A 21,660-nucleotide genomic window follows, 5' to 3' on the forward strand; every position below is an offset into this window, starting at 1 on the left:
TAGCTTGCAAGTGGCACCATGCTTCCAGTGCCAACATAGCATGCCCACAACTTCCTAACCCATACATCTTTGGAATGTGGGAGGAAACCAGAGCACCCAGAGGAAACCCACGCAGACATGGGGAGAACATACAAACTCCCTACAGACAGTGGTTGGAATTGAACCTGGGTAGCTGGTGCTGTAATAGCATCACACTATCCACTACACTACTGTCTGCAAGCTGTGCCAGGAAAAGAGCTGATAACATCCTTGATTTACAAAGGGGATGATCCTGAAGAACATCTTGGTAAGTGAAATTTCGTAAATCAAAAAGGTTAGGAGAAATGCACTGTGGGTCTTTCAATACAGTGTCCCTTTGTGAAGGGAATAGCATCGTATTCATTACAGCAAAACGTTGTTACATAAATCAGACACAAATATGGAAAAGTCAAAGGAATTATAGCGGAAGTTCATAACTCAAACATTTTGTAAATCAAGTAATTGCCATTATATGAACCAAAAGTGGTGAAATTATTTGATTTAGTAATAAAGCATAGTCTTCAAAATAAAAGACATTCTTTTAAATACCATCACTTGCCTGTCCGCTGCAAGTTTTTATTTACACACTTATGTAAGATATGGAGGTAAGAATAGTAAACAGTCACCGGAGTCACACCTCCATCAAACATTGTAAGAGCTAAGTTTTATAGGTTCCTCCTGATTAGCCAATAGTACTTCTAATGCAACAGCATTGGAGAAAATGTGTTATTGTAGGTCATATTTTTTCCAGGGATCTTGGGCTCTTCCTCCAAAGTAACGGCAGACAATCAGGAGAAACCGCGGACCCCCACTCCCCCCGAGATAAATCTCCTTCCTCCCCCACCGCCCACAACTCCCCTCCACACCCCACTTGCTCCATTGAAAGTGCCAAAGGAGGCCCTTATTCCCTTGAAACATCTCAAAGATCTATTCAGAAGAGGTTACGGATATGAGGTTAAATGTTAGAGGTTTAGAGAATAGGTGAAACAGGACAACATTGTGAGGTTATGGGCTGTACAACCAGAGTTAGTAACTGAAGTCAGAATAAAGTCAACATTCAGGAATATGTTGGATAGGTGATTGAATTTTTTGCCTTTTCAATTCAATAGGCAAGGAGCTAATGACCACTGTATGTGGAGGCTGACAACCAATATTCCTGGGCCAAATGTCTCTTCACTTGTTATCATTTCTATGTAATCCTTTGGCTGGAAAACTCCTTGGCGCTTCTTCCACTCCTCTGACATTACCTTAGTAAATTTAACCAGGGTTTCCTCTGCATTCCTGACAAAGCTTTGCAGCCAGAGCCATAACAATTCCCATCCTGTTATCCCAATTTTAAGTTCTCACTCCTGCCTGCTGCAAAATCACAGTGCTATGGATTAATTCTGTTAAAACACATTTATTAGCAGTATACTGCCAGGGAGAATTCTCCTGACTCTCACATAGTCTTTATCAGAGGTCTCCACAATACAGAGGGGCAGACATAATTTATACAGTCCTTGTCACACACTTAAACAATACAACTACATTGATTTCAAAGAAAACCATCACACTTATTGTGTAAGACAAACCTCACACTTATTGTTTAGTATAATTGGCTTACAATCAAGTTCCAGACACAGTAATTACCACCTGGTCTTGAGTCAGGCTTGCGTGCATGGTAGTTTTATTAGTTATATGTACAGTCACAATTTCTTAACCCTTTACTTCCTCATTCCCTCCTTTTATCATATGATAACCTAGAGGAATGCTGAGAACAGGGTCGAGAGCTTATTAATAAAGACCTTGCAACAAGTATTTAAACAGGTCAGCACCACACAGCATGCTATAATAATAATGATTAACACTACTGCTCCATGCAGCAGGTATGATGTCCATGATCCTCCTAGCAGCCACCTCAACCAACCCTCCCCTCCTGCAAGTACCTGCCTAAAGCTATCTACTTGCTTCTGAATGGCATGGGAAATGTTGTAGGACTCATCCCTAACATTGGTGACACATTTGTCCCCTACTATGGCACATACTCCTCCTTGCTGAGCCATCTGGTAGTCCACAGCATACTGGGTCTGTTGGGCATAGTTGAAGTTCTGCCATTTCCTGGTTCACTGCCTCCAGGCCCTTTATGGTACTGTTTCCCAGCATGGTCAGCCCACAAGTAAGGTAGTTCCAGTTTTTTGCAGCTATAGTTCCTGCTGATCCGCATCCCCACCCACCCCGCTCCCCCCCCCACCGCCGAGAGAGAGTACTCAGAAACCCATAGCCTAATGACGATAAGGGAGAGCCCATTGTAGCAAGATCCCTCCGATCTTCACAGAACTCCTCACTTACTGACTGCACCACAAGTCTTCAGACATGATCCTCCTGGGGGCAGGGGACCGTGACCGGCCCAATCGTTCCTATTGCAAACCAGGCTGGCAGAGTGGGGGTGGCAGTAGTATAAGTACCATTGAAAAGGAACACATACCCTTCCTTGGCCCAGTAACAGGTTACATTACCTGTTTGCTGTGGACTGGGCATCTGAGAATACCAAGAGATTCCAGCAACATTCCTTCCATGATTTTTCAGATAATTTTCCCTGGTTTGCCATTTCAAAGAGACATTAGACAATTTCACATGGGTTCCGTTCCCTTCCCCGCAAACCCATCACTCCCCTGCAAGTAATTTAACACACCTAGTGGTGGCACATTCACACCTAAAACATCCTCCCCTAAATTCACATATTCTCTCTATACAGGTGGTGTGCATGATATCGTGTGCCGTACGATTGCTATCCCACAACCCCATCCTTTACCGTCGAAGCAGTGGGGGAAGGACTGGCAGCTAATTGTGCTACTGGGATCTGTTATCGTTCTTTGCAAACATTTACCTGGCAACACCCTCCCGTAAGTTCCCTTCTGCCCTATACACTTTGTTTCTGAATATTCGTATTTTAAGAGAGACCTGGGGCTCCAACTTGGTGTGGCTACAAAAAGACCTTCCATTGATTCTGCCGTGGGTAGCAAACAGTGCGATTTCCATGTAACTGCATATGTGCTTTGTAAAACAAGTTTTCCTCTAATGCCAACGCAAGAGTACCAGTAATGGTAAGGAGTCCAAATCTAAAACGTCATTTTCCTTCCGGTGGCCATCGTTTACAGTCACTCAGATGAATCCAGCGTTCCTGGCCCTGCACTTTCACAGCTGTAGGAGTTTGGAGTAGTATCTGGAAGGGGCCTTTACACCGAGGTCCCAATTTAGGGCGCTCCCAATCCCTTTTCAGTACTGAACCTCCAAATTCCAGGTCAGGCAACTCCACATCCTGTCCTTCCCATGGTTTAAAGGCGCTCTTCACCTGAGAATGAAGAAACTTTAAAGAGGACGTAAGCTGTCTGAAATACCTTGGTAGTTCATTCCCCATGATATTAAGGTCAACCTGGGCGGGGGGGCTGGATGTCAGCATCCCATGGGGTTCTTCCTGGATGCCCATAGACAATTTTGGCAGCCAACACCCCGGTGGCCAAGTTGGGGGGGGGGGGGGGGGTTAATTCTCATGGTATAATGCTAATGGGAGAACCTTCAGCCAATTTAGACCTGTCTCTGACACTAATTTAATTAATTTATTTTTCAGGGTGCCATTGACTCATTCTACTATACCTGCTTCCTGAGGGTGGTAGGTGCAATGGAACTGTTGTTCGATATGCAGTGCCTCGCACAACTCATTTATTCTCCCTATGAAGTGGGGACCATTGTCTGAACTTATCTGTCGGGGTACCCCAAACCTTGGTATGATCTCTGTAAGCAATAACTTTACCACCATTGAGGCCTTATTGTTGGTGGCTGGAAAAGCTTCAATCCATCTATTAAATCCATCAATAATAATAAGACAGTGCTTAGAGCAATGTACACGTGGTAATTCAATAAAATCAAGTATGCATTCAAAAGGACCCCCTGGCAAGGGGGTTTTGCCTGGGGTGAACCTCACCCCTTTCCCAGCATTGGTTTGTTGGCATATTAAACACGATCATATTTTGCCTTGTGCTGCTTCCTCCAATCTGGGGTGCCACCAGGTACGTATTAAAATGTTACTCATTCCCTCCTTGCCAAGGTGGGTGTCAGAATGCAGGCAGTCAATAAGCATTGGTAACAAGATATCAGGTGTACATACCTGACCGACTGGAGTAGTCCAGAGGCCATGTGGCGCAGAGTGCGTACACCCATGCGCCTTCCATATTTGTTTTTCTGAGTCAGGGGCATTCCCTTGTAAGTGCTGTACAGTGACTATGTCTGGGGTCTCCTGCGTTGTTGTTATTGGCTTACAAGCAACCGCCTGTTTTTCTGCAGTCGAAACGATATTAGTCCCCTGGTGTGCTGCCAATTTAGCCTCTGCATCTGCCCTGTTATTGCCCTGTGTTACTAGGGAGGCATCCGAGAGGTGAGCTGAGCATTTAATGATGACCAATTTATTAGGGAGGAGGATGGCTTAGAGGAGGTTCTTTACGTAAGCCTCATTCTGTATGGGTCTACCTGTGGAGGTCAGAAATCCCCTGTGCGTCCATAGTTGGCCAAAATCTTTTTCTTTTTCAATCTTTTTATTAGTTTTCAAATTAATACAGATTAATATATAACATCAATGTTTGTACATGTAATACAAAGAGATCAGGAGAACAATCATGGCATGGATAATCATAAAGAACAATAAAATATAAAAAATCTGTAGATCCAACGATCTTAGTAAATGAATATAATATAAAAGAAGAGAAAAAGATTTATTATACAAATATAAAAGAGAAAAAAATCCCCAAATCAATAAGAAAAATTATAAATAATATATCAAACTAAACAAAAAAAAATAAAAAAAACAAACAGGAAAAAAAAACTGGACAGAAATTTCTCAGTAGAAACAGAGCAATATTATGTCATCAACTCTGTTCCTCTAAGTTGAAAGGTTATTACAAGGGGATCTATATCATGTGAAAATATTGAATAAATGGACTCCAAACTTCCTCAAATTTAAGCGAAGGACCAACAGTACCACTCCTAATTTTTTCCAAGTTTAAACATGATATAGTTTGAGAAAACCATTGAAAAGTGGTAGGAGGTATTGGATCCTTCCATTTAAGCAAAATGGATCGTTTGGCCATTAATGTAACAAAGGCAATCATATGGTTAGCGGAAGCAGATAGATGGCCAGGCTCTATCCTTGGTAATCCAAAAATTGCGGTGATAGGGTGAGGTTGTAAATCAATCTTCAATACATTTGAAATAATGTTAGAAATATCTTTCCAATATTTTTCCAAAGGAGGACAGGACCAAAATGTGTGTCAAAGAAGCCACATTCGATTTACATCTGTCACATATAGGATTTATATTTTGATAAAAGGCCAAAATCATGGGCGACTCCAAAAGCATAGTGGGAATCAGTAAAGATATTAGCTACTTTGTCCTTGGCTAAAATACAAGCTCTGGTCTGGGCAAAGAGTTCTGCTTTTTGGGCAGAGACTGGGGGCTGCAAAAACGCAGGCTCCACAACATGGGAGTCGTCTACTATGGCGTAGCCGCAAAGGCGGATTCCCTGTTCAGAAACGGAGGAACTACCATCGACATACAGGTTTAAGTCTGCTGACTGGAAGGCTTTACCCGAAAGGTCCGGATGGGGTGTAGTCAAAAAGTGGTTACGCATTAAACAGTCATGTGGTGGATCTTCAAGATCCTCAGGTGGGGCCTCTAGAAAGGTGGCAGGGTTAATGGTGGTGCAGTATGCAAAAGTGAGGAGTGGGTTATTCAGGAGCGCTACCTCATATCTGTTTAAGCGGGCCTGGGTAAAGTGTTGTGTCTGATGGGAGGTCAGGAGTGTCATTATGGTATGGGAGGAATAAACAACCACTGACTGTTGCAGGGTTGTGTTGGATGGTGCTGTTACCAGGCAGTAGATCACTGGAAGCATCTGTGAGCATGGCTGAAGTCCCCTAGGAACAGGGTCCAGCTGAGTAGAGTACTATGCCACCGATCTTTTTCTATCCCCATGGGTTTGAGTAGGGATGGCTGTAGCGCAGTCCTCCAGGACATTCGCAAAAAGCTGAAATGGGCGATCATATAGAGGTCATCCCAGGGTCGGGGTGCTGGCAAGGGCCTGTTTGAGCTGATCAGAGGCCTCCTTTTGTTCCCCTAAGTTCAAAAGGTCCCATAGACTGGCTTGAAGCCAGGGGTGTGAGGTGCTTAGTAAGGAGGGCCACATTAGGTAGCCATTGTCTGCAGAAATTTACTAAACCTAAGAAGGTGCGCATACCCTTCGGTGTAGAGGGTGGTGGGGTAGCTGCCGCTCAGTTGCACTTAAAAGGGTGCCCAGAAACTTCACCTGGCGCTGGGTTTGTTTTACTTTCTGTGGAGGTATTACGTATTCCCAAGAATGAAGTGTGTTAAGTAAAATCCACCGGGTTGTTTCCACGGTTGGGCACCTGACTCATAATTAGGCACATCTCCTGAGGCCTCCAAGGGGTGTATATTTGGATCGTAGGATTAGTGCTCGCTTGAGCTGGATCGGGATTGGGAACACTCCTATTGGGGAACTGTCTTTTAGCCTTGGCTCCCTTTACCTCATTCAACATAGGTGATGGGTCGGGATCTTTAGGGTCATCATTATCAGTGATAAAATCGGAGTCATAATCAGTGTCCAACCAAGGATCTACTAAATGTCTGTCCCCTACCATGAAGTTCTGTTGCTTGTCTGTGGCCTTAGAACCATTCGTATGCAGGCTTCCTCTCTGTCTAAGCTGATTTCTAGTTCGGGACGCAATAGGGTCATGGAATTGTCCTTGGGATGGGACTTGGCTAGCAGTCGTTGGTGGTGAGAGCGGAACAGTTTGCGAACAAGTTACATTATATGGGGGCAGCAGTGAAATTGTGGGGTAGATAGGGGCTGTGGGTCGGACCATCCAATCCTCCTCATTTTCGTCCTTATCATTACTTTGGAACAATGGGCATGCCAGACATGTCGGGAGGTACCTCCACTTTATCCTTCTCTATTTTTTTTCCTGGTCTGCCCCTTTCCTGTCCCTTCTACGTGCATTATGTTCCCAACTACTCTGTTTAGATCTATTTGTCAGGTCTTCGGCCATTTTTCTCCAAGTAGACATTAATATTTTCCATTTTTCCCCTGTATTGCACTCCCAAATCGCCTTTTCTACCTTTAGACACTTATCCATATCCCAAGTTCCCCCTAATGGCCATATTTCATTTCCCAATTTCTTATTGAGGCTTGACAATAATTTACGGAAGTTATTCTCATTTTTTGACCATAAGGTACAAATCGCTGCGATTATCTATAAGATCGGTGTCTTTCCTTCACCCACTTCAGGTTCCTGACCTTCCCGTGGAGGATTTCCCCTCTTAAGAACCGGTCTAAGGCAAGGTGGTAGTACTGGAGATCTCAAAACTTAAAACTCAAAACCTTAAAATTCACAACCTTAAAACCCAAAACTGGGGACTTGAGCCCCTTACCATTATTACTCCGAGGACTCGAACCTCAGATAATTTATCTGGATGACTCTAACCTCTTACCTGTGGCACTCAGACAGGTTCGCGAGGAGTCTGTCAGAGGATTTTCGATAAGTGAAGGGATCGATCTGGTGTCCGACTCCGTGAGAGGGATCAAGGTGAATCTTACCTTGTGGGCCCTTCCGTCTCAGGTAGTCATTATCCCCGTCGATCGCTCATGCCACTTCCAAGACCTTGTCTTGGACTCTTGGCTGGCTCGCCAAATTGTATCCCAATTTTAAGTTCCCACTCCATTGTTATCCCAATTTTAAGTTCCACTCCTGCCTGCTGCAAAATCTCACAGTGCCACAGATTAATTCTGTTAAAATGTGTTCATTAGCAGCATACTGCCAAGGAGAATTCTCCTGACCCTCATGTAGAGTCTTTATCGGAGGTCTCCACAATACAGAGGGGCAGACATAATTTATACAGTCCTTGTCACACACTTAAACAATACAACTACATCGATTTCAAAGACAACCATCACACTCATTGTTTAAGACAAACCTCACACTTATTGTTTAGTATAATTGGCTTACAATCAAGTTCCAGACACAGTAATTACCACCTGGTCTTGAGTCGGGCTTGCGTGCGTGGTATTTTTTCATTAGTTATATGTACAGTCATAATTTCTTAACCTTTTACTTCCTCAACCCTATGTCTTAAACAGCATTTCATCAAATAATGAGTTAATTTAATAAGTTATGGTTAGCTTATCTGGAAAAGAATTGTCCTTAAGGCAACTTTGCCAGAATAGCTATTGGCCTTTAGATGTAGGACTGCTTTAGACTCCCAGCACCACTCTGTGAATTTCAAGTGATCTCAAACGGTGACCTATATAAGAACATAACTTCAGAAGCAGGAGCATGAGTAGGCTAGTTGGCCCCTGGAGTAAACTGCACCATCCAGTTAGAGTACCACTGATCTGATCATGGTCTCAGTTCCATTTTCCCATTCTCTGTTCACATTTCTTTTGAGACATAGAATCATAGAGTCATGAAGAGATATAAACACAGAAACAGACCCTTCAGCATATCAAGTCTGCACCGACCGTGAACAACCCTTTCTACGCTAATCCTACATTAATCCCATGTTTTGTATTCTAACTTGTAATTCGTAACTACCCACCCCCCCACCCCCCGAATCTACCGCTTGATGTTTTAATGTCAGATAATCTGCACCTTGAATATATTCAATGACTACCTGCACATCTCCCTGGTATAGAATATTGCAAAGATTCAGAACCCTCCGAAGAAAGAAGTTTCTCCTCACCTCCATTTTTAATGTTCTAGATACCCCTACTAGGGAAAATATCCTCCCATCATCCATCTGTTAACTCCCTCTAAATCTTAAATGTTTCATTCTTCTATAGAGGCAACCCCCACTTTATGGGGTGGTGGGGTTGCTTTCTTAGAAAACGGTGTGTACTGCATTTTCCATAACAAAGCCGTGTCATCATCATGTGCATCAAGAAATTCGAGTTGAAAAAGAATAAATGTTGTGTTTATTTACTTCTTTTCAAATATATTTCATAAGATGCAGGGAGATTGTGGAGAGTTGTAAGAATAATAGGGTTGTCATGGTAGGGGATTTTAACTTTCCTAACATAGACTGGGACTGCCATACTTTTAAGGGCTTAGATGGGGTGGAATTTGTTAAGTGCTTTCAGGAAAGTCTCCTTGGTCAATATATAGCGGGCCCTACTGGGGAGAGAGCAAAGCTTGACCTACTCTTGGGTAAGAGGTTGGGGCAGGTGGAACATTTTGGGACCAGTGACCATAGTTCTATTAGTTTTAAAATAGTTATGGAAAGGGACAGAACTGGTCCACAGGTTCAAGTTCTAAACTGGGGCAAGATGAATTCTGATGGTATGAGACAGGAGCTTGCAAAGGTTAATTGGAGTAGGTTGTTTGCGGGCAAGTGGGAGGCTTTTATAGGTGAGATAGTGAGAGCTCAAGGTCTGCATGTTCCTGTTAGAATGAAGGGCAAGTCTGGTAGGAGTAGGGAAGCCTTGATGACGAGGGATATTGAGGCCCTGGCTAGCAAAAAGGAGGTATAGGTCAGGTACAGGCAGCTGGGATCAAGTGAATCCCTGGAGGATTATAGGGGATGCAGAAGTGTACTCAAGAAGCAAATCAGGACGGCAAAAAGTGGGCATAAGATAGTTTTGCAGACAATATTAAGGAATATACAAAGATTTTATAAGCATATTAAGGGAAAAAGAGTAACTAGAGAGAGAATAGGGCCCCTCAAAGACCAAAGGGGACACCTTTGTGTGGAGCTGCACAAGAAGGGCAAGGTCCTTAATGAATATTTCTCCTCTGTTTTCACCGTGGAGAAAGGCATGAAGAGTTCAGAGCTAGGAAGAGTAAATGGGGAGGTCTTGAGGATAGTCCACATTATAGTAGAGGAGGTACTGGATATCTTAAAAGGTGTGAAGGTAGACATATCTCCAGGGCTTTACCAGGTTTATCCAAGAACACTGTGGGAGACTAGAGAAGCAATTGTGGGAGCTCTGACTGAGACTGTGTCATCATTAGTCACGGGTGAGATGCTGGAAGATTTGAGGGAGGCGAATATTGTGCTTTTATTTAAGAACGGCAGCAAAGAAAAACCTGGGAACCATAGACCAGTAAGTCTAACATCTGTAGTAGGTAAGTTACTGGAGAGGATTCTGAGGGATAAGATGTATGTACATCTGGAAAGACGGGTTGATTAGGGGTAGTCAGCATAGCTTTGTGCATGAGAGATCATGTCTTATGAACTTGATTGAGTTTTTTGATGAAGTGACCGAGAAAGTTGATGAGGGCAGGTGGTTTATATGGACTTCAGTAAGGCCTTTGATAAGGTTCCACATGGTAGGCTGCTCTGGAAGGTCAGATCGCATGGAATCCAGGGAGAGCTGGCGAATTGGATACTCAATTGGCTTGATGGTAGAAAGCAGATGGTGATTGAAGGTTGTTTCTTGGACTGGAGGCCTGTGATTAGTGGTGTACCTCAGGGGTTGGTGCTGGGCCCATTGCTGTTTGTCATGTTTATCATGGATTTGGATAAGAATGTACAGGGCATGGTTAGTAAGTTTGTAAATGACACAAAAATATGTGGTATAGTGGACAATGAAGGTTATCAAAAATTACAGGGGGATCTTGCTCAGCTGAATAAGTGAACCGAGGAATGACAAATGGAATTTAATTTGGATAATGTGAGGTGTAACATTTTGGAACGTCAAATCAAGGTAGGACTTTCACAGTGAACAGCAGGGCCCTGGGAACTGTTGTAGAACAGAGGGACCTTGGCGTACAAGTACATGGTTCACTGAAGGTGGAGTCACAGGTAGACAGGGTAGTGAAAGTGGCTTTTGGCATGCTGGCCCTAGTAAGCCAGGGCATTGAGTATAAAAGTTGGGTGGTCATGGTGCGGTTGTACAGGACGCTGGTGAGGCCGCACTTGGAGTATTGTGTTCAGTTTTGGTCGCCCTGATGTTATTAAACTGGAAGGAGTGCAGAAAAGATTTACAAGGATGTTGCCAGGACTTGAGGGACTGAACTATAGGGAGAGGTTGGACAGGCTAGAACTTTATTCCTTACAGCGTAGGAGACTGAGAGGTGATCTTAGAGAGATGGATAAAATCATGAGGGGCATAGATAAGGTGAATGCACTCAGTCTTTTTCCCAGGGTTGGGGATCAAGAATGAGTGCATAGGATTAAGGTGAAAGGGGAAAGGTTTAATAGGAAATTAAGGGGCAACTTTTTTTTACACAAATGATGGTATCTATGTGGAATGAGCTGCCAGAAGAAGTGGTTGAGGCAGATTCAATGGCAACTTTTAAAAGATACTTGGACAAGTACATGGATTGGAAAGATTTAGAAGGTGATGGGCCAAAGCTGGCAAATGGGACTAGCTTGGATGGGGCATCTTGGTCTTCATGGACCATTTGGGCTGAAGGGCCTGTTTGCATGCTGGATAACTCTGACTCTGAAAGTGAATTTTTATTCTGTATCCCAGATTCTTTGGTAGTGATTTGTGAATTCTGTAAAGGTGGATTTTGGTTATCTGAACTGCCATAATGCAGGGGTCTCCTGTACTTCAGTAGGTATATGTCCACCCTTTCTCCCTAACCAACCCTCCATCCCAGGAATCAACCTTGTGAACCTTCTCTGCACTGCCCAATGAAAGCGCCCTCCTTAAATATGGAGAGTAACACTTTATGCAATACTCCAGATGCATCGTCACCATACCCAGCGAAGTTGCATCAAAATTTCCCTATTTTTATACTCCATACTCCTTCCATTAGACTTCCTAATTACTTGTTTTACCTGAATGCTAGCCTTTTGCGTTTCATGTACTGTGATCCATTGGTACCACCACATTTTGTCCTTCCAGAGTGGGTAACCTCTCATCAACAAACTTGGCTGCAGTACACACAGTCCCTTCATTTAAGTCATTAATATAGATTATGGACAGTTGAAGCCCTAGTGCTGTTCCTGTGACACCCCACTAATTACTGATTACCAATCCAAAGATGAGCCATTTATCCCAACTGTTTTCTATTAGTTAGTCAATCCCTTATCCATGCCAGTATAATATCCCCAATACCATGACCTTTTATCTTATGAGGTAACTTGTTAAATAACACCTTATTGAATGCCTTCTGGAAATCTAAATACACTATATATACTAGTTCTCATTTATTCATACTGTTTATTAACCTCAAAGAAGTCAAGCAAATTTGTCAAAGGCAGTTTACATGAGACTCTGCTTGATTGTTGTAAGATTTTCTAATTTACCTCCTTAATAATGGATTCCATCATTTTTCCCAATGAACTATTGGTTAACTGGCCAATAGTTTCCTGTTTCATAGAGTCATAGAGTACCACAGCACAGAAACAGGCCCTTTGACCCATCTAGTCCATGCCGACCTGCCTAGTCCCATCTACCTGCACCCGGACCATATCCTTTCAAACCCCTCCCATCCATGTACCTATCCAAACTTCTCTTAAATCTGTCTTCTCTGTCTCCTTCCTTTCTTGAATAGTGTATTCTGCACCAAATGCTGCCTCTGCTCTGTGGTTAGAATATTGGAGTTAAAAGGGTTGAACTGCAAGCATAGGCTCCACAGTACAGTCCAATATTTCTCAGTTCATAGGACCAAGGAGTGAAATAATTGAGGTGTTTAAGATGATTAGAGGACTTGATGGGGAATCAGAACATGGGGCACAAACATAAAAGGCAAAGTAGACTGTTTTGGGGGTGACGCAAAAAAGCATTTCTTCACACGAGGATTAATGAAAAGTTCCAATGCGTCAAGCAGTGCACTAAAGTTGTACAGTAAGCTTTGAATCTAGTAATTGCACTAATCTGATCATGATGTTCAGTTGGTTTACATGATGAGTAATACTAAGATTGGAAAAATAACAAGGCAGTCATTTAATCCACTGCTCTCATACTGAAGAAAAGCAAAAAGCTACAGTTGGAAATCTGAAACTAATGTTGGTCTTTTGCAAGTCAGAGAGGATGTTACACATTTTCAAGGAGGCTTTGGGAACTTTTTCAGATCATTTCTTTCATCCACCTGGTAATCTCTTGCTGTGACAGAGTATGCCTATTTTGGAAGTCTGGTGTTGGGAAAGCGAACAATGTGGCCTGGAAGATGATAGCTGTGTATAATTAGATCCGTGATTCTGGAGATGTTGGCCTGGGAAATGTTGGGAGAGAATGCTGTCTTTGATCTACCTACAGTGTCACTCCAACAAAGTTGGTGGGATCTCTCCAGTGCTTTCAAGTTTTAAAAGCATACCAGGGAGTGGGTATCACTGCCACCCGTGAAATTTGAAACTGACAAATGCTTTATTGACGCTGATATTTATTTAGACTGCAATTTTAATTTAATGATTCAGTTGACCTAGTGTTCACCCAAATGGTTTACATAAAATAGACTAATAATAGAAGCACCCACTTCCCTCCAAACTTGATAATTAAACATTAAGATGAATGAAACCATCAGCCAAGGTTAGAGCAAAAAGGTCATGTGAACTCTCTCATTCCTTAATGTGAGGGCTAGGAGCACAAAATAACATTATCCTGTAACTTAGGGAAATGATTTCTTTTATCCCCATTGAACATAAGTTCCACATTTAATGTAAGCAGCTCTTTATCCTGATTTTCAAAAAAAGTCTAGACAAAAAAAGACCAGACAAATACAAGCTTAGATTTAAACATCTACAATTCATGCATGAGTTAAAAGTTCTTTTGACTCCAAAATCCATACTCTGATTAATGAAAAAGACGTGTTGTACCAACTCTTCAAAAAGAGATTTAAATATAATTAAGGTTGGCTCACACTTTGAGTTTTTACTGTGCCAAGTTATACTTACATTGCACATGTGCTTTCCTTGGCTGATGTATTTTTCACAAGAACAAGATCATCTAGTAAGAGTGGGCAATGTTTGTCTCCTTCATTAGCACCTCCTCCTCCTCTCTCTCTCTCTCTCTCCTTTGTCATCTTCTTTGACAGTCCTTTGTGATTGAGGATAACTTGTTTCCACTCCATGTTTGTAAGTCCTGAGGTGAGTGATGGGGCCTGCAGGTGGGACAGGAAGTGTTTGCTGGTGCAGATGGGTGGGTAATTCAGGAAGCGATGTGTTCCTTCACCATTTAAGCAGGGATTCTGTGTGCTTCAAATGCAGGAACTCAAGATTCTCAGTGCCATCCTAAATGTTTCTTCACCACTGCAGGAGTTCCTCAGGGTAGTGTCCTAGGGCCAACTGTCTTCAGCAGGTTCATCAATAACCTTCCTTCAGTCGCAAGGTAAGAAGTGGCAATGTTCACTGATTGTACAATGCTCAGCACCATTCAAATCCCCAAATAATGAGGCAGTCCACATTCAAATACAGCAAGATTTGGACAATATCCAGGCCTGGGCTAATAGGTGGCAAGTAACATTCATGCCCCACAAATTCCAGGCGATGGTGATATCCAACAAGGGAGAACAAATCCCCCACTATTAATATCCTGGGGGTTACCATTGACCAGAAACTGAACTGAAGTAGCCTATATACGCAATGTGATGAGAAGAGCAGGTCAGAAGATAGGAATCCTGCAGCGAGTAACTCACTTCCTAACTCCCCAAAGCCTGTCCTCCTCCTACAGGTTCAAGACAGGAATGTGATGGAATACTCTCCACTTGCCTGTATGAGTGCAGCCTCAACAACACTCAAGAAGCTTGGCACCACACAGGACATTGCACCCTGCTTAACAGGCACCCCATCCACAAACATTCACCTCTATAATACTCCTCAGGACCCTGGCTTAACTTTCCAAAATGCATCATGTGGCACTTGTCTGAGTTGAATTCCATCTGACATTTCCTTGCCCACTTTCCTACTTGATCTAAATCCTGTTGTAAGCCTTGACAATCTTCTTCACTGTCCACTGTACTGCCAATTTTGGTGTCATCTGCAAACTTATTAATCATGTCACTTACTTTCTTATTCAAATCGTTAAAATATATGACAAACAACAGGGGACCCAACATCGATTCCTGTGGCACATCACTGGTCACAGGCCTCCAATCTGGAAAACAACTCTCCACTGCCACCCTCTGACTCCTTCCACTGAGCCAATTTTCTATTTATTTGGCTAGCTCACCCTGGATCCCATGTGATCTCACCTTCCACACCATCCTCCCATGCAGAGCTTTGTCAAAGGTCGTGCTACGTAGACAATGTCCACCACCCTGCCCTCATCAATCCTCTTGGTCAGTTCTTCAAAAAATCAAACAAATTCAAGAGAAACCATTTTGAATGCACAAAGCTATGCTGGCAATCCCTAATCAGCCCTTGCTTTTCCAAATGCAGATAGATCCTGGCTTGCAGCCATTTTTAAAATAAAGGCACATATTTAGCCACCTCCAGTCTTCCACTACCTCACCCATGGTCAATGACGATACAAGAGTCTCTGCCAGGGCCTCAACAACTTCTTCCCTTGCTTCCCACAATGTCCTAGGATACATTTGGTCAGGCCTTGGGAATTTATCCATTATTGTGCACCCAACACCTCCTCTTTTGTAACATCAATATGTTTCACAACATCTCTGAACTCACTAGCTTCCATGACCTTCTCCAATGGTAAGTACAGATGAGAAGTATTCATTTAAGGCCTCACCTATATCCTATGGCTCCACACATAGAGGACCACGCTGATCCTTAATGAGATTTATTCTCTCCCTAGTCACTTTTGCTCTTAATATACTTATGGAACCTCTTACAATTCTCCTTTTTTTTTGCCAAGAATATCTCATGTTATCTTTTTGCCTTCCTGATTTCCTTCTTACATCCCTTATGCACCTCAAGGAATTTGTTTGATTCCAACTGCCATGCCTGACATATGCCTCCTCTTTCCAGACCAGAGACTCAATATCCCTCATCAACAAGGGTTCTATACCCTATCTACTTGAGTTGCCACATTCTGGGAGCTATGGATTTGGACCACAAGATCCCTCTGTACATCACTGCTGTTAAAGGTCCTGCCATTAATTGTATATTTTCCTCTTATGTTTGACCTCCCAAAGTGCAACACCTCACACTTGCCCAGATTAAACTCCATCTGCCATTTCTCTGCCCACATCTGTGATTGAATCATATCCAGATGTGTCCTTTGACAACCTTCTTCACTGTCTGCAACACCAATTTTTCTTTCATCTACAAATTTGCTAACCAACCCATGTACATTTTTGTCCAAGTCATTTATATATATGTCAAACAACAGAAGTCTCAGCACTGATCCCTGTGGAACACCACTGGTCACAGACCTCCAGCCAGAATAACACCCCTCCACAACTACCCTCTGTCTTCTATGGCCAAGGCAATTCTGAATCCAAACTACTGGGTCACTATGGATCACATGCATCTTAATCTTCTGGATCAGCCTACCATGAGGGACCTTGTCAAATGCCTTACTAAAGTCCATGTAGACAACATCCACTGCCCTACCCTCATCAATCACCTTGGTCACCTCCTCAAAGAACTCACAAGTTTGTAAGACATGACCTGACCTGCACAAAGTCATACTGACTGTCCGTAATCAGGCCATGCCTTTCAAAATGCACATAAATCCTATCTCTAAGAATCCTCTCTAATTGCTTCCCTACCACTGATGTGAGGCTCACTGGCTTATAGTTCCTTGGATTTTCCCTATCTCCCTTCTCGAACAAAGGAAAAACATTGGTTATTCTCCAGTCCTCTGGGACCTCGCCTGTGGCTAGAGAGGATACAAAGGTCATGGTCAAGGCCCCAGCAATCTCCTCTTGCCTCTCTCAAAAATCCCATCAGGCCCTGGGGACTTACCCACCTTGATGATCTTCAAGAGACCCAACACCACCACCTCTTTGATCTCAAAGTTCTCCAACATATTAGTATACCCCACACTGATCTCACTATCCTCCATTTCCTTCTTGGTGAATACCAATGCAAAGTACTCATTTAGTACCTCACCCACATCCTCTGACTCCAAGCATAAATTCCTTCCTTTATCCTTGAGTGGTCCCACCCTCTTACTAGTTATCCTCTCAAAACTCATCATTTTGAGTTTTTTTTGTTTCTTTTCATTTTAAAGTAACTTAATTTATAACATTAACACAATGCTTAAATTAAAATGTTGTCAACTGTAAGCAGAATGTGATCCAGCCCTACAGTACCCACTGGTCCTGGAAGGCCTCCAGTGAGCCAGCAGATACCACCTGCTCCCTCTCCAAGGACAGCCAGCATGGATGAAACCTTGGAAGAGAGGTGGGCAGGCAGTGAGCATTGGTGGACCTCTCAATGGCCAGCTGCCTAGACCCATGAACGGCCACAGTGTCAAGGCCCAGGAGTAGACCACTGTGGAAGTCTCGACTGACTCACCCCACTCCCCACTGGCTGTCCAAAGATAAGGAGCATGGGGTTTAAATACAGACTGATTCTGAGGAGCAGTTCTTTCAAAAACTTAAGAGGGGCTGCAGCCTCTCATGTTACATATATGTATGGAACATAGACTTGTCCAGGCCACAGAAAAAACAGGGCGTCTGGGGGTCGATGAAACATTTAAGAATCTGTTGCTCCATTGTTGCCTTGACTCCGCATGCTACAGCTTGACTCTTGACTTTGACCCCTACAACTTGAATCACTTGACTCTGCTTCCAATAAAAAAAGCTGTAGACTGCATTCTTGTCTCATGAAAAGTTAACTACACCCATCCTACCTCCTGAACCTCCTCTGAAGAACAAATAATAGTCATCCTATTTGCTTGACATTTTGTTAATCTAAATTGTAGTTTGTTGTTTATCATTTCAAATGAACATAAGGGGAAGTTCCAGATTTTTAATTGGTTAATATAATCTTGCTGCTAGTCCACGTGTTAACTGAAATGCCTCCATTGCAGACAATCTGATTTTTGCACTTTGTGCGGGACATTGACACATTTCTGACTCTCTGTTGTCCCAGCTCTTCCTCAGTATTAGCTTATCCTAATTGGTCAATGATCCACTATGTAATTAACTTCTGACTTGCATTATCAGTGTGTTTAAATGGTGTAACTCTAAATGGTTTGCAATCGAAGTGGTTAACATGGCCAAACAAAAAGATGTTTATTTTGCTCCTGTCCAATATTCTGACATTGTGCTCAGTGCAGCATGCGTGACCTGATGAGAATTTGATGCAAATTTTATGCTTCTCGATTCTGTGCCCCTACAAAGAAACCACAGAGTTTGGTTTGCTGATTGTACAGTGTTAATCACCTGTGAGGTTTTGTGATTTGTGTTTATGTCCCCTATAGTATGGAAAGGTGCTTCCAGGGAAGTCATTCCTCTTCATAACAATCTTCTGGAAGCACCATTCCTTGCAATTACTCTCCAGATGAAAAGCCAACAATTCAATTTTCCCTTACATCTTAAGGCAGTAAAATCCTGTCAACATTCACCAGTGTCCATCAAATGGGAAAACTGCATCACAGCCCAGGGAAGCAATGGCAAGGATTTAAAAATAGATGTCTATGGCTTGCAGCTCACTGTCAAAAGATACCTATGTCACAAACCAGCAACAAAAGAAACACACTGAGCATGATTCAGTGTTAAAAACTATTTTATTAATCACTACTTATGATAATACGTAAAATAAAAGTAAAAATGTTAGTATGTTAGAATTCAAAAATGTTAAACCTCGAACGTTAACCCCAAAACTAAACTCTTCGTGTGTGTGTGTGACAAAGTCCAAAACTCCCAGTTCCTGAATGGTTCTTAAAGTTCAGTTCCGCAAGCCATAAGGTGAAACATGAGCAAGGGCTTCTTCAACAACCACCGTTGTCTGAAGATAAGATGTAGATGTAGAAAAACATAGAGAGAGTACATACGAAATCCAAATGTTCCACGATGGAACCCAAACGACACTTCAGTGTTTACTCGGTAGTGACTTCCTCACCCCGAAAAGCATCCGAACCGTGGTCGTCCACACACAAATACCTGTTTCCTTCTACAGGTCAGCAACAAAGTGAACTCCACCGGATTACTTCCAACTTCCATACATGGATTTCAGTGGCAAACACAGTTATTGTTTCTCATCCATCGATAGAGAAAACAAGCAGGCTGGTGTCTCTCTCCCTTCTCTCTCTCTCTTTCTTCTTCTTCTAACTTCTTCAACAACGTCATTACGTCCTTTATCTTCTATTGACGTAAGCACGCCCCACACACACATACACACACACTCTCTATCTTAAAGGGACTTTCACTGAGTCCGTAACACCTAACATGTGGCTATCAGACAAACTGAGGCACAGATCTGGTACAAGTATTTCAGAAAACTTCTGAAATTAAATAGGTTGATTTTCTTATTTATGTTATGAGCTCAGTCAAAGGGCTACAGGAGAATAAGGGGAATTGGACTGAATGCTCTGCTGGGACCCTGTATAGACTCAGTGAGCTGAATGTTCTCCTTCTGTGTTATAGTAAGAATATGAGAAATTATTTCTACACATCAACAGCACCTTCCCAAGAAAGCCTCTGCTTTCTGAATATGGTAGACTGTTCATCAATTACTCCAGCAGACCTTGATGAAACCACCCAAGTGGCTGAATAAAGCATTTGTTCCCAACTACCTCCCACATCTAATGCAGAGAGACTGTGAGAGAAAGGCATTAATGTGAAAACTCGTCTGCTACATGGCTATTGAAAATAATTCAATTCCATAGAATTTCACATCACAGAAATTTTTAACGTGTGTCAACAGGTCTAGGCGAGTTGCTGCAGTGCAACTGCTGTCTGGTTAATTGTGCAGACTGCAGCCATTGTGTAGCAGGAATGAAGGAAATGGATGTTCAGGGGTGCCAATCAAATGAATGTTCCTGGAACTGATCTCATCCTGGCATCACACTTCCAGCCTGCTTTGAAGATGATGAGAGATAAATCCTCTGGCTGACCTGATTGGAGATTTTTTTAGAGAAGGCAACTTGGAGACACCATGAAGCTCACATGTTTGATGTATTCTACATCAGTTTTAGCAAAGCTATTGACAAAATCCCACATAGCAGACTTGTCAGTGAAGGAAAAGCAACACAAAGTGCAAAGGATCTCATGGAACTCTACAAACCTTGTGGCACAACCTTTCAGTCCCACAGTATGTTGACCATTACCTTTTGTCACAAAGACAACTGGTTATTTGGTGTGCCAGTATCAGATTTACAGAACTTCTGCCTGCATCCTCTGTTCTCGCAATCATGAATGCTGGGTGAATGGGGTATGTTTTGATTCCCATACATTAAATTTTATCAAGACCTTTGAATGGCTTGGAGTTTGAACAATGGGACCTGTGGGTTAGAGCCAGATTCAGCATTACTTCCAGCAGCTAACCCACCTGCTTTCAGGAGGTCTGTGGTCTCCACTTCTTCTAGGATGGTGATCGCTGTCACATCCCATTCAGTGTTGAGTCCCATGATCAAATCCCAATCGCTCCCCAACCATATTGGTGGCATTTCTTGCTCTCTCCACCCACTTTACCTTCTACACAGCCCAACCCCATGCTCCTCCAGGATCTTCTCTCCCTTCCTCACAAACCTTTGTCACCCTCCCCCACTGACCCCTCAATGTGATCCTCTCCCTGCTCCTCTGATCTTTCCCTTGACTATTTCCCCTTTTCCACCCCCTCCCCCCCAACCACTCCCAGACAACCTCCACAGCCTCCCATTTCCTCCATGGCACATGTCTGCTGTATTCCCCCATGCAGAGAAACTTAAGCCTTGTGTGCAGTACAGTCTAGGAGCCTGGGGACATGAAACAAAACCAGTGCAAGACCCACTCCCCATGCATTGTTGCTTTAATGTGTGTTTAGGCGCATTATGACTTCCAGCCTCTGCTTTTAAATATCCCCTCAGATTATATGGACAACGATGATGATGATTTCTAGAACAACTCGGCAACACCATCACATGCACAGCTGACTGAAAAACTAAACCTCGTCAAAGCAAAGGAATCGCCAACTCAGAATGCTTTGTGAGCTTTACTCCAACAAAAAAAAAGGTCATTTATTAGGTTTGCAACAATGTGAATTCATGATGATTGGTATTGAGTCCTCACTGAACGTTTTAACCAGAATCTGCTTGTGTGTGGAATAAATTGCAGTTCTTGCTAGATTTTTTTGTCAGTTTTGTTTTGGAGTGAGGACTGTAATTTCTTTCTCTTTTTGCTGTCAGGAGATAAACAATGTTTTGTGTTTCTTCAAATTGTGTGAGCGCCAAATGCATTCACAGCAAAGCTGTTTCTAGTGTCTGTGTTAAATGGGCAGCTGGAAAAAATCACATGGAACTGGGTCATTAGCGATGTCAGAATGATCACGCTGTTCAGAAAGAGAGGCACAGTCACAATAGAACATTTCAACCTGAAATCCCAGGATTGCCTAAACTTTGGCAAACATTCTATAGAGCAGGATTCTATCAGTTAGGGCATGAACCATCAGCCCTGTCACAAGTTAAAGAAATGTGTTTGTCCCAATTTTAGGGACAGACTGCCAAGAGCTTCTCACCCATCTAAAGGCAGAGCCAACACACTCCAACTGCAAGATGTGAAGAAGGGTAGAGGAACTTAATGAATGCCCTGCAGGAAGCAAAAA

At 42.8% G+C, this 21,660-nt stretch overlaps 1 long non-coding RNA gene across 2 annotated transcripts in view; it reads left to right on the top strand.

Annotated features, from left to right (window-relative positions):
• Positions 1–21,457, top strand: part of LOC127572729 (uncharacterized) — a 44,225-nt gene extending 22,768 nt beyond the window's left edge. For both annotated transcript variants that reach the window (XR_007956666.1, XR_007956665.1), the window contains 4 exons: positions 2,753–2,900; positions 3,626–3,780; positions 14,218–14,338; positions 20,927–21,457. This is a non-coding gene — a long non-coding RNA (uncharacterized LOC127572729). The remainder of the gene's footprint in view (positions 1–2,752; positions 2,901–3,625; positions 3,781–14,217; positions 14,339–20,926) is intronic.
• Positions 21,458–21,660: the final 203 nt, after the last annotated feature.

Source organism: Pristis pectinata, chromosome 7 (assembly GCF_009764475.1).
Source record: "Pristis pectinata isolate sPriPec2 chromosome 7, sPriPec2.1.pri, whole genome shotgun sequence".
Lineage (NCBI taxonomy): Eukaryota > Metazoa > Chordata > Chondrichthyes > Rhinopristiformes > Pristidae > Pristis > Pristis pectinata.